Source organism: Ambystoma mexicanum, chromosome 1q, assembly GCF_040938575.1.
Source record: "Ambystoma mexicanum isolate Mex_15411 chromosome 1q, UKY_AmexF1_1, whole genome shotgun sequence".
In the NCBI taxonomy this organism is placed as follows: Eukaryota; Metazoa; Chordata; class Amphibia; order Caudata; family Ambystomatidae; genus Ambystoma; species Ambystoma mexicanum.
The window spans coordinates 916,324,062-916,335,348 of record NC_090922.1 but is presented as its reverse complement, the minus strand read 5'-3'; the positions used below and the strand labels follow the sequence as shown (position 1 = coordinate 916,335,348).

General features: G+C 51.7%; 1 long non-coding RNA gene across 1 annotated transcript; it reads left to right on the top strand.

Moving 5' to 3' along the window:
- Positions 1-644: 644 nt before the first annotated feature.
- Positions 645-4,126, top strand: LOC138538826 (uncharacterized). Its single transcript, XR_011286918.1, has 2 exons — positions 645-786; positions 3,773-4,126. It is a non-coding gene; the product is annotated as an uncharacterized lncRNA (long non-coding RNA).
- The last annotated feature ends 7,161 nt before the right edge of the window (positions 4,127-11,287 follow it).

Genomic DNA, 11,287 nt, shown 5'->3' with positions numbered 1-11,287 from the left:
AACACCCCAGGTCTGCTGAGTGGCAACCCTCTGAGGAGGTTTCCTCTTTCCTCAAGTTCTGGATCCGGCGCCCTATGGCCAAAGAGGATCGTAATAAGTTACGGGCGGAATGCCCTAGACCGTTGCTCGCCGACAAGGTAGCTCTAGCGCCAGAAATAGACCAGTCTATGGCGGCTTTTCTTTCCCAGAAAGGGAAGGACCCCAAGAAGGGGGTCGATAAAGCGTGGCGTAGTTGTCAAGACAGACTGTTGGACATCCTGGGTCCAGTCACGCAGATTTTTGAAATGGCAGAAGAGGCGGCATCCTCTAATACCCCGATAGATGTTGACGCATTAAGGGGTTGGATCCAACGTACAGTATGCCTGCTCGGCAATGCTAATGCCTCCATATGTAGGGAGAGGAGGAAATCATTATTAATGAGGTTGAATTCCAAACTGGCAGACATGTCAGAGAGGGAAGGTGGCCCTGCAGCTCAGGGTAATTTGTTTGGGGATTCTTTCCTGAAAGATTTGTCAGCTTATGTTCACACATTTACAGCGCTGGACAAAGCGCAGGTTAATATAAAAAAGGTTTTTGCCCCAAAGGTTTTTAACAAGGCTGGACGAGGTAGGGCCCGCTCCTCCGGCCGTTTTTCCCAGGGCTCCTCCCGCCCCCGACTGTTTGCGCCCCGTGGCGCATACCATACCTCCTCTGCTCGAGGAGCACATAATCAGTTCTATCCGCAACAAAACTCCAGTTGGAGAGGACGTGCCGGCAGGGGAGCCGGAAGATCAAGAGGGCCAGCAGGTAATTTCCGAGGTGCTAAAAGTTTTTTCCCTCAAAAGTTTAGGTGGCAGACTAGCCAGGTTCCTTCCACAGTGGGAGGCTCTCACTTCGGATCCTTGGGTGCTACAAACGATTCAGGGTTATCAGATAGAGTTCTATGCCCCTCCTTGCCAGTTGTCCATTCCCCTTCCTTTGGTGTTCGACGAAGTCAAACAATCCCTTATAGATGGGGAGGTACGGGATCTCATCTCCAAAGGGGCGGTAGTCACGGCCACTTACAGGGCCTCTCAGTTCCAGAGTACCATTTTTCTAGTTCCGAAACCGGACCAGGGGTTTCGTCCAGTAATCAACCTGAAAGCTCTCAACTCTTTTGTGGTTTATCACCACTTCAAGATGGAGGGAGTTCATTTACTCAGGGATACTCTTCTCCCTGCAGACTGGATGGTCAAATTGGACCTCAAAGACGCTTACCTAGTGGTTCCCGTCTTTCCCCCACATCAGGAGTATCTTCAGTTTCAGTGGGGGGGTCGAGTGTGGCAGTTTGCATCCCTTCCGTTTGGCCTGTCCTCGGCCCCATGGTGTTTCACCAAGCTCATGCGCCCTGTGATGGCTCTTCTCAGGTCCAGGGGGATTCGGATCATAGTTTATCTAGGCGACATGTTGCTCCTGGCCCAGAATTGTCAAACTCTGTGTTCTCATCTGAAATTTACTGTGACCCTCTTACAGGATCTAGGTTTTGTGATAAATGTAAAAAAAATCCATATTGAAGCCTACGCAATGTATCCAATTTCTGGGCTTCAATATAGATTCAAAGCTTTGCATCCTTCTTCTCCCAGACAGCAGACTGTCCAAGATAAAGAAGGAAATTCGTCTACTCCTCAGGAGAGGGAGGATCTCCCTCAGGCAGTTGGCCAGAGTTGTAGGGATGTTGTCGGCATCCATTCAGGCTATCTTCCCTGCTCCCCTACATTACAGAGCACTGCAACGCTTAAAGGCCAGGCATTTGCGCAAGTGTCTCTCTTACTCCCAAATGGTGGAATTGCCGCCAGAGGCCAGGTTGGAACTTCTGTGGTGGCTCAGGCACATGGAGGCCTGGAATGGCAAGGCAATATTTGGCCCATCGCCGGATGTCGTTCTGGAGTCAGATGCGAGCAGATCGGGTTGGGGAGCCAGATTGGGTCAGGTCTCCACAGGAGGGAAATGGTCGGAGTCAGAGAAACTGCTCCATATCAATTGCCTAGAGTGGTTAGCGGGGTCTTTTGCTGTTCGGAGTCTCCTCAAGGATCAGGGGAATTGTTGTGTTCTCCTCCGCATGGACAACATATCTGCGGTGAGGGACATCAATCACCTGGGGGGTACCAGGTCCAAAGTCTTGGCGGATTTGGCGAGAGAGTTTTGGCATTTTTGCCTCGACAGGGATATTCTCTTGAAAGTGGAATATCTCCCAGGAGTCAGCAACGAGGTTGCAGATTGGAACTCCAGGCACCTGCAGGACAGGAGCGATTGGATGCTGAACAGGTCTCTTTTCGCCCGCATAGAGTCCCTCTGGGGTCCTCTGATGATAGACTTGTTTGCCTCCAGACTGAATTGTCAAGTTCCCAGGTTTTACAGTTGGAGACCAGATGCGTTAGCTCTAGCCACCGACGCTTTCCTCCAGGATTGGTCGGGTCAGTTGGGGTATGCCTTTCCTCCCTTTGCTATGATAGCCCGGGTTCTGGTCCAGGTTCGCACTCAGGCGGTGTCTCTGGTTCTAGTTGCCCCCTTTTGGCCCTCTCAAGTTTGGTTCCCGGCCCTTCTAGAATTGGCAATAGATATTCCCTGTCTTCTCCCTCGCGATCCCCAGTTGCTAGTGGATCCGGAGGGTCTCCCTCACGAGTTGGTCTTGCAGGGACACCTTGCCCTTATGGCTTGGAAGATTTCAGCTCTTCCTGGTGCTTCAGAGGACTTTCGCAAGACTCTATGGCGGTCATCAGGGACTCCTGGGCGCCCTCTACTAAGGCAGGGTATTCCACAGCATGGAACAGATGGGTTAGCTGGTGTGTGGCTAGGCACCTCAATCCCGTTTCTGCCTCTCCTGTAGAGGTGGTTAATTTTCTTGTAGAATTGTTTAAGGAAGGGAAAGCCTACAGAACTGTTAATGGTTTTCGTTCGGCTATTTCAGCCGGTCATCTTTTGGTTAAAGGGGAACCAGTGGGTAGACACTTTTTAGTGCGAAGGGCCCTCAAATCTATCAGTATTAAGGTTCCGCCACAACCGAAATATTCGGTTCTTTGGGATGTTAATGTGGTGCTGCAGCTCTTCAGGTCCTGGCCTCTTAATGAGGAACTGTCCCTGCAGCAGTTATTTGCCAAACTTGCTATGTTACTATGTCTGGTGTCTATTAAAAGGGTCTCTGATATCAGAGCTCTTGATGTGGATAATAAGATGTTCACCCCTCAAGGGGTTACTTTCTTTATCTCACGAAGGACTAAATGCATGACTTCTTCGATATCCTATCCAGCTTTTCCTGAAGATTGTAAACTATGTGTGGTCAACTGTTTGAAATGTTTTGAGATTATAACTGAAGGTTTTAGACCTCCCAATACCTCTCAGCTGCTGATTTCCTACAGGAAACCTCATAAGCCGGTCTCCCCTTCTACTTTGGCCAGATGGATCAAATGGGTTATGCGGGAGGCGGGGGTTGACACTTCCTCTTTTGGTCCCCACTCAGTCCGAGGCGCTATGGCCTCTAAAGCAGCCTTTCTGGGGGGTAGTTTGGAACAGATCCTAAAAGCAGCTGACTGGTCAAGGGAATCAACTTTTAAGACATTTTACCATAAGCGTATTGCCCATGTAGCGGTGAATGTAATGCAAGGGCTTTGAACTTGCATAATATGAGCCTCCTGTCTTGCCATAGAATGTCTAATCCCCCACACTAGCGTGAGATGGGGGTTTAGATTCTATAAAAGACAAGGAGGCGAGTATTATCCCACCAACCCACCCTTACTGGTGTCGGTTGTTGTTTCAGAGGGCAGTTGATGACTTCGATGCAGGAGGAAGTGGGAGATTGAGCTCCAGGTTGCAGAAGGTTTCAACCCCGGCGTCTCCATGGGAGTTTGTTCTTCGTTCCACGTGGAGAAGGTGTTCGGTGGTCGTGTGAGACAGATCAGCGTCAGAAAGAGGGGGAGTTACTAAAGGAATGGACCTATATTGGGACTGGCTCGCTCCCTATTGGCTACCCCCAGGGCATGACCTGCCCACCATATTGGACTGGGATGTTTCCCATTGCATTGTTATAACGTTGTGTTTTTTGAAAAAATTTCGTTTATAAAGTTTTTTATTCTTTGCTGCTGTGGTTCAGAGTAAAGATTGAAATGCATAATACTCGCCTCCTTGTCTTTTATAGAATCTAAACCCCCATCTCACGCTAGTGTGGTGGATTAGACATTCTTACTATTTTTGCATTAATTCTCGATCTAGGGAGACAGATCGGGTGATAATGGCACGGGGTCTGAGTCAAAGGCCTGAGTGTATCGAGGGACTTTAACAAGGTTCCTTGGAGCTGTTACCCCCCACGATCTGGTGGACCAGATCATGTATTATTTTTATAAGCACCCCGGGTTGCACATTTTTCGACCCGTGTTGCTGACAGCAATGTTTTTGCAGCAATGAACGGGCCTCCTTACTGCATTCTGCTCATTAATACAAAAACTGAGGCAGGATGGCCACCACACAGCTGGAAGACAGGACTCAAAGTGGAGCCCCTCTTCCATTTCCATGGCGACCAAACGAAAGACAGAGCAGCAGCGGTGGCAGAGGGTGTGGAGAGTGTGCCACCACTGTGGAAGCCATCAGGTAAGGGGGGTTGGGAGGGACAGAGAAAAGAACCATGAATGAAGGGAAGATGAGGTGAAGATGGTGTGGTGAGGGAATCGTCAGGTTGCTCGGAAAGCAGTCTTGGATCGTGAGATTCAACCAGTGATCAGAGCAACTTGATTGTTTGCTTCACTGTTCCAGGGGCATAGTACACATATTAAGGTATTGTCTAAGGGCCTTTATGTTTTACGTGCTCAAACTATTAATATTTGCCTATTGGAGTTGGAACTTACAATGTTTTTGGGAGAATCAGACTAAAAATCATCTTTAGCGAAAAGGTAGAACATTTGAATGAATCAGTGATTAACTTTATGGATACATCTGTTTTAATACCACAAGATCAGGATAGGTCTCCCCGAAATGTTAACATTTGAAAACCTAGTATTCAAAACAGCAAGCAATCTTTGTGACTCCCATTTACTCACCTAGTAATAACATGAAAGAATACATATACCCTGAGATCACTTTTAAAAAATGACATCATCATACAACGGGCAGATAGGGGAGGCAATATAGTGGTTCCTAGCTATGGCAAGTAAGAAAATATCGTCAAACAACCTGTTGAAAATGCTCTTCATTATTTAAAATTAATAAGAGATACTATGGATTGTCTGATGGCGTGTCTTCAAAATCTGTGTTGAGAGGCATGTTCATGAATGTGCCCTAAACCAACAAACAGTATTGCAGTGGACACCATGTGACATTTATTGACTGGCAAGATACATATAAAATCTAGAATATCCCCCAGGAAGACATATTGTTTCACTATTTGGCTTGGTGGTATACCCTGTAGGTAAATATATAGAGGCCTTCCTGCAGCCACTAGCCAAACAATCCCGATTCTTCCTTCTAGACAAAAGAGATATCCTTAGACTGGTATAAGGATTGCTGTACAACAATGACAATGACATATTTGTCACCTATTAAGTGATGGCTATGCAAAGTCAGGATCCACAATCACTGTCTGGGTGGGCAGGAGGCCAGCCCCCTACCAGCTGCAGCAACTCGACCGCCGGCAAAATCCTTTTACCCAAAGCACAAGGGTAAGCAGACGACCACTGCATCAAATAACGAAGCTGTAAGGAATCTGCCACAGAATTCGGTTCCTGAGCATCAACGCAACCCATTTGGTACCCCGGAGGCCAGCCCCTCCGCGAGGAGCAGCCTAAAATGGCCACCATGCTATTTTGTTTACTGGTTGCCTAGGAAGCTGCACAAACGCACATCATGTTCCATTGGGTGAGAATCCGACTTCCTCCCCACAGCGAGTCGGAAGGCGTCAGCCGACACACTCTGCAAGGGACATATTTAAGCTGCACCTACCTGCACCCTCACTACCTCAGGAGCCACGATCGCCATCTGGGTGGGCAGGAGGCCAGCCCCCTACCAGCTGCAGCAACTCGACCGCCGGCAACGGCACTGCTAATCCTTTTACCCAAAGCACAAGGGGGGCCCCGGGGGGAACGCGAAGCGTTTCCCCCCGGGGAGTTTTTGGCGATGCACATGGCCAGCGAGTGGCCGTGGGGCAGAGCGCCTCCTGGGGGGGTATTTAAGGGACCAGGGAAGGTTCGGGAGGCAGGCGACAGTTAGGACTTGATGATTGTACAGGTCCCGTTGCCCGCTCCCGAGCCTTTCCTGTGTTCCCTGGGCCTAGTTGGCGGTGTAGTGCAGGTGAGATAGGGAATTTAGTAGCGGAGGGAGGGTAGGTAAATTTAAAAAAAAAAAAAAAAAAGTTCGGTTTTTGTTTAAAGGGTAGGAGGGGTGCCGTAAATAAGACACCCCTCGTCTTACCGGTTTCCCCAGGCTTCCGTGTAGTTAATTTGGTAGTGCGCAAGCGGGGGGCGTTGGGCTCCGTTTTCTTCGGTTGGGGAAGAGGTTTATTTCCTCTGAAAACTGCGGTTCGTGTGGGCGTAGGGGCCGAGGGGGGAGCGGAGCGTCAGTGGCTCGGCAGCGTTGTCCGCGGGGCTCCTGGGAATTATTCCCTCTCCGCCTGCGAGCGTGGGTCCGTGTGCGAGGGCGTTTTCTGCAGCGCTCGCTCGCGTAGGGGGCTGTGCGGCGCGTTTAAAGGAGCCGCGTCCCGATTGTTGCTTCTTGGAGTGCGGTGCGCTCGGGACGCGGCCAGGGGGCAGTGTGGGCCTGTTAGCAAGTGCTAACTAGTGCAGGCTACGGGACGTTCAGGGCCCCTGCTCTGGGAGGTGGTGGGGAGGGAGAGGGTAAGGTGCTAAGGGGTAGTTGGGTAGTTACAAAAAAAAAAAAAAAAAAAAAATATATATATATTTCTAATTCATAATTTTCAATTTAGCAGCAGGGAAGGACAATTAAAAAAAAAAAAAATCTGTTTAGGCAGGTTAGTTTAAAATTTGTTGCCTTTATTAATTGGCACTATTAGGGAGACTTCTTTCAGGGATTCACCTAGGTGTGTGTGTTGATTGGGGTTTTTTGGGGGCGCTTTGCTCCTTTCAGGTTTTTTGAGGTTTTCAGGGCCAATAGGGCTAGTCCACGGGTAGGTCCCGGCTCGGGGGCATTAGAGTATTTAGGGCAAATTTTGAAGGGGTGATATTTGCTGGGCACACACATTTTAGTGTGCACAATGACAGGCCGGGGGGCGAGCAAGAAGGGGCTGGTGGATGCCGGGGCCTTGAAGAAGGCCCTGGAAATCATTAGCAGGGCCACTAATGCCCAATGGGAAAGGGCGGTAGGGGAAGTTACGGGAGAGGACGAGAGCGGTGGGGGCCGGCCGCAGCGCAGAGCGGCGGCAGACGGTGCATTGGCGGCGGTGGTGGCTTGCACCCCTACGGCAGGGAGAGGGGAGATTTGGGAATCTAGGGGCAGGAAGATGAGGAGGGAGATAGACAGGAGGGCAGATGGGGGTTTAATGAGTTCAGGGGGTCAGCCAGAGAGGGAGGAAGGGTATGATGGCGCTAAGGAAGAGGGGAGCGCTCGAGAGGGTAGGGACCAAGGGAACACCAGTGGGGGCAGGGGTGGAGGGCAGGTGGGAGTGGCAGGGCAGAGAGGAAGAGGGGGAAAATACCTGCAGAAGAGCGCAGGTGGGAGAAGGAGGGAGAGGTCCCCGTCAATTGAGTAGGGTAGGGTGGGGCGCGGAACGGCCTCCCCGGATAGGAGGAGTGGGGGCGGAGGGCACTGCACAGCCCCCGCTGTGCAGATGGAGGGTGAGGGTCTCGGTACGGCCCCTCCTCGGGTAACGCAAGGAGAGCCTAGAGGGCGCAGCACAGCCCCTAGCAACGAGGATGTCAGGGTGGAGGTCGGAGCGCCTCGCCCAAGAGAAGAGGACCAGGCAGAGGCTCCCACAGCCCCGCCGAGAAGACGTCAGAGGAGTGGCGGGGCGGACGCCCCGGGCTCGGAAGAAGATCAGCAAATCATCTCGGGCAGGAGCCCGCATCCTCAATGGTATTTAAGGGGTGATGAAGTTGATTGGGAGGAATACGGGGGGCAATGGGAATTTGAGGATTTCAGGGCGGAAAGGGAAAGGGCGGAGGAGAGAAGAAGTTCAAGGTGGGACAAGGAAAGGGAAGTACAAGGGGGTCGGGGTGAAAGGGGTCAAGGAAATTATTGGCTGGGCGATTGTGCTGACATGTTTTGTCCCCGCAGCAGGAGCCCTCTAAGAATGGAGAGGAGGAGCACCGGTGTGGACGCCAGGCCGCAGGTGGCAGGTGTGGAAAGAGGTGAGCGGGAAAGGGAATGGTCATCTGCATGGCAGAGAGGGGTTACAAATAGGTGGACAGGGGAGGAACGGGCTGGTTTACAAGGTGTAAGGAAGGAAGTTGGTGCGCAGGCCATTGGAGCCGGAGGGGTTGGAAAGAGCATTTGCTCAGTGGAGATCCAAACGGACAAGGTGGTGGAGCCATTGGTGCTCGAAGTACAAGCCGGAAAAGATAAGGAGGGTGAAGTGAGAAGAAAGGAGAAAAAATGGCCATACATGGGGATAACAAAACCATTGGGGGTGCACTTGATGGCAGCGTCCAGGGAGAAGATTCAGGCAGGGGAATTTGTGGATGTCTTTAAATTGCTCCATAGGGAAGTGAGAGCAAAGGAGGGGTCTAAGGAGGAAGAGAGGGAACTGGCTTCACGCCCAAGGGTCCCGGTGACTATTGAGAATTGGACGTCAGCGTTTATTATTTATGCCAGTGTGTACTGTGAAAAATTTCCGGAGCGTTGCGTGGCCCTGCTTAAATATATGGACGTAATTAGGAAGGCTTTCACGAGTTTTGGGGGTTTTGCCTGGGTACGCTATTATGAGGAATTCAGAGCGAGAATGGCGGAGGACAGTGAGGCGGTCTGGGGGGAGATAGACATGGATCTTTGGCTGCAATGGATGGCTCCAACGAGGCCTGCCCCGACATTGCACACAGCAAGTGGGCTGCCTGTGCCTTACCGGCCCTTTCTTGGTCGCCCCGCCCATGAAGGAGTGGGGGGAGGAGGCGGAGGACAGCCCTCAACTGCATGTTGGGCGTTCAATAAAGAAGGCTGCACGAGGTGGATGTGCAAATTTAAACACGAGTGCAGCAGGTGTGCGGGTCGGCATCCGGTTACAGATTGTTTTCAGGCAGGGGACAATGGGTCAGGGCGAGGAGCGGGGCAAAGAAGTGGGGGGGAAGGACCGCATACCAGGTAAATTGGGGTGTGCTGGTAGGTCGGGCTCAGTTTAAGGTAAAAGGAGGGGGGGCACAAGGTTTGAGGAAAGATTGTTGGGGGCAACTTAAAGGGGGGCAGGAGAAGGGTGAGGAGGAAGACGCGTAGGTAGGGGAGGGCCGCAGGGGGGATGTAATGGTGGTAATTGTTAAGGGGAGGCAGCTGTCTTTTGGAGGGCATGGACGACGGTGGTGAAGCCCTCACGCTTGCCGCACGACAAGGTGAGTAGGCTTCAGGCTGCATGGACGGAGGTGCGGGAGCGCCTCTGGTGCAGCAGGGGGAAGTGAGGAGTTGGGTCTGCATGGACGGGGGTGCACTAGGGCCCCTGGTGCAGCTAAATTAAAAAAAAAAAGTGGAACAGAGAAGTGAGGTGCCGGAAGAGGAATTTATGTGTAAAGGTCTGCATGGACGGGGGCGCAGGTGTGGCCCCTGGTGCAGCGGTGGAGAGGAGTTAAAGAAAAAAAAAAAGGGGGCCTGCATGGACGGGGGTGCACTAGGCCCCCTGGTGCAGGTGGGAAACAGGTGGTAATGGACGCAAGTAGCTTGAAGATGGGGAGAAGGAAGGAACTGCATGGACGGGGGCGCAGGTTTGGCCCCTGGTGCAGCAGTGGAGAGGAGTAAGGCATAAAAGGGGCCTGCATGGACGGGGGTGCATTAGGGCCCCTGGTGCAGGCGGGAGAAAAAAAGAAAAAAAAAAAAAAGGTAATGGATGCGAGGAGCTTGAAGAGTTATATGGAAGGGACTGCATGGACGGGGGTGCAGGTTTTGGCCCCTGGTGCAATGGCGAGAGGAGGAATAAACTAAAGGGCCTGCAATGGACGGGGGTGCACGTGGGCCCCCGGTGCAAGGGGGACAATGCAGGAATGTAAAGGAACAAACTGGGCACAACAAGCGGAACAAATGGTTTATTGCGTGTAGGGGAGCTGTCTGCGACTTGTTTACGTGGTTATTGTTTGGGGGGTTTTCAGGGTTTTTGAGTTGGTCGGAGGAAAAGGGGGGCTAGGGGGACTGCAGTGGGAAGATGTTCAAATTACAGAAGAAGGTTTAGACATCAAGATTAAAAGGTCTAAGACGGATAAGAAGGGAAGGGGCTCTTGGTTTCGGCTGGGTCGTGGGAGCAAGGTCTTATGCCCAGTTCCAGGTGCTAGGGGTTTCGCGGAAGGTGTTGGTGGCAGTGGGAGAAAAGGAAGAGGATTTCGGGACTCATTACTTTAGGAGGGGCGCAGCATCTGAGGGTACCGGGCTGGGTTTTTTCAGAAGACAAGGTGAAAAGATTGGGACGTTGGAGGTCCGGGAAATATAAGGGGTACGGCAGGGAGTTTGATAATGGGGATGTTGAAAAGGTGGTTAGGACTTTGGGGGCCAACTGTTGTTGAAATATTTTTGACCTGTCAGTGATTTTGTATTTTCTTTTTCAGATGCTGCGCGAAAGGAAGGGGAGTTGGCGCAAGTTTTGATTTGTGGCCATTCAATTGTTAAGTGGGCTGGGAAGGAAGTGGAGAAAAGGGTTTTTGGAAGGTAACAGGGGTGCAGTCACAAGGAAGTGGTAGTGAGACGGCACGGGTTGGGGGGCCTGCGGGGATCAGATGCTTCCTATATTGGCAGGGGTGAGGGAACGTTTGGGGTTCCAGAGGTGGTGATTCTGTAGGCAGGGGAGAATGACCTGGGGAGGGATACGGGTGGCTCTTCTTAGTTTCTGGGCTGGGAGACTGGGTAAAAAGTTTGAGGTAGGAAAGTTTGGGGGGGGGTGGGGCAGAAAGAACTCCTCGGGGGAGGGTTTTTCTGGTGCCGGGGGCATGGCCCCTTTTGATGTGGGGGAGGGAAGCACAATGGGGGAATGACACGGGAAAGGATGGGGTGGCGCTGTTTGCACAAGCAGGTCACCCCGGGGGAACAGGTATTGAGCCTGGAGGGGCATGGCCCCTGGGAGAAAGCGGGACGCCTGGAAAAGGGGCAAGGAGACGGTAGGATCCAAGGGATCATTAGGGAGGAATTGGGTTATTTAATTATTTAATTG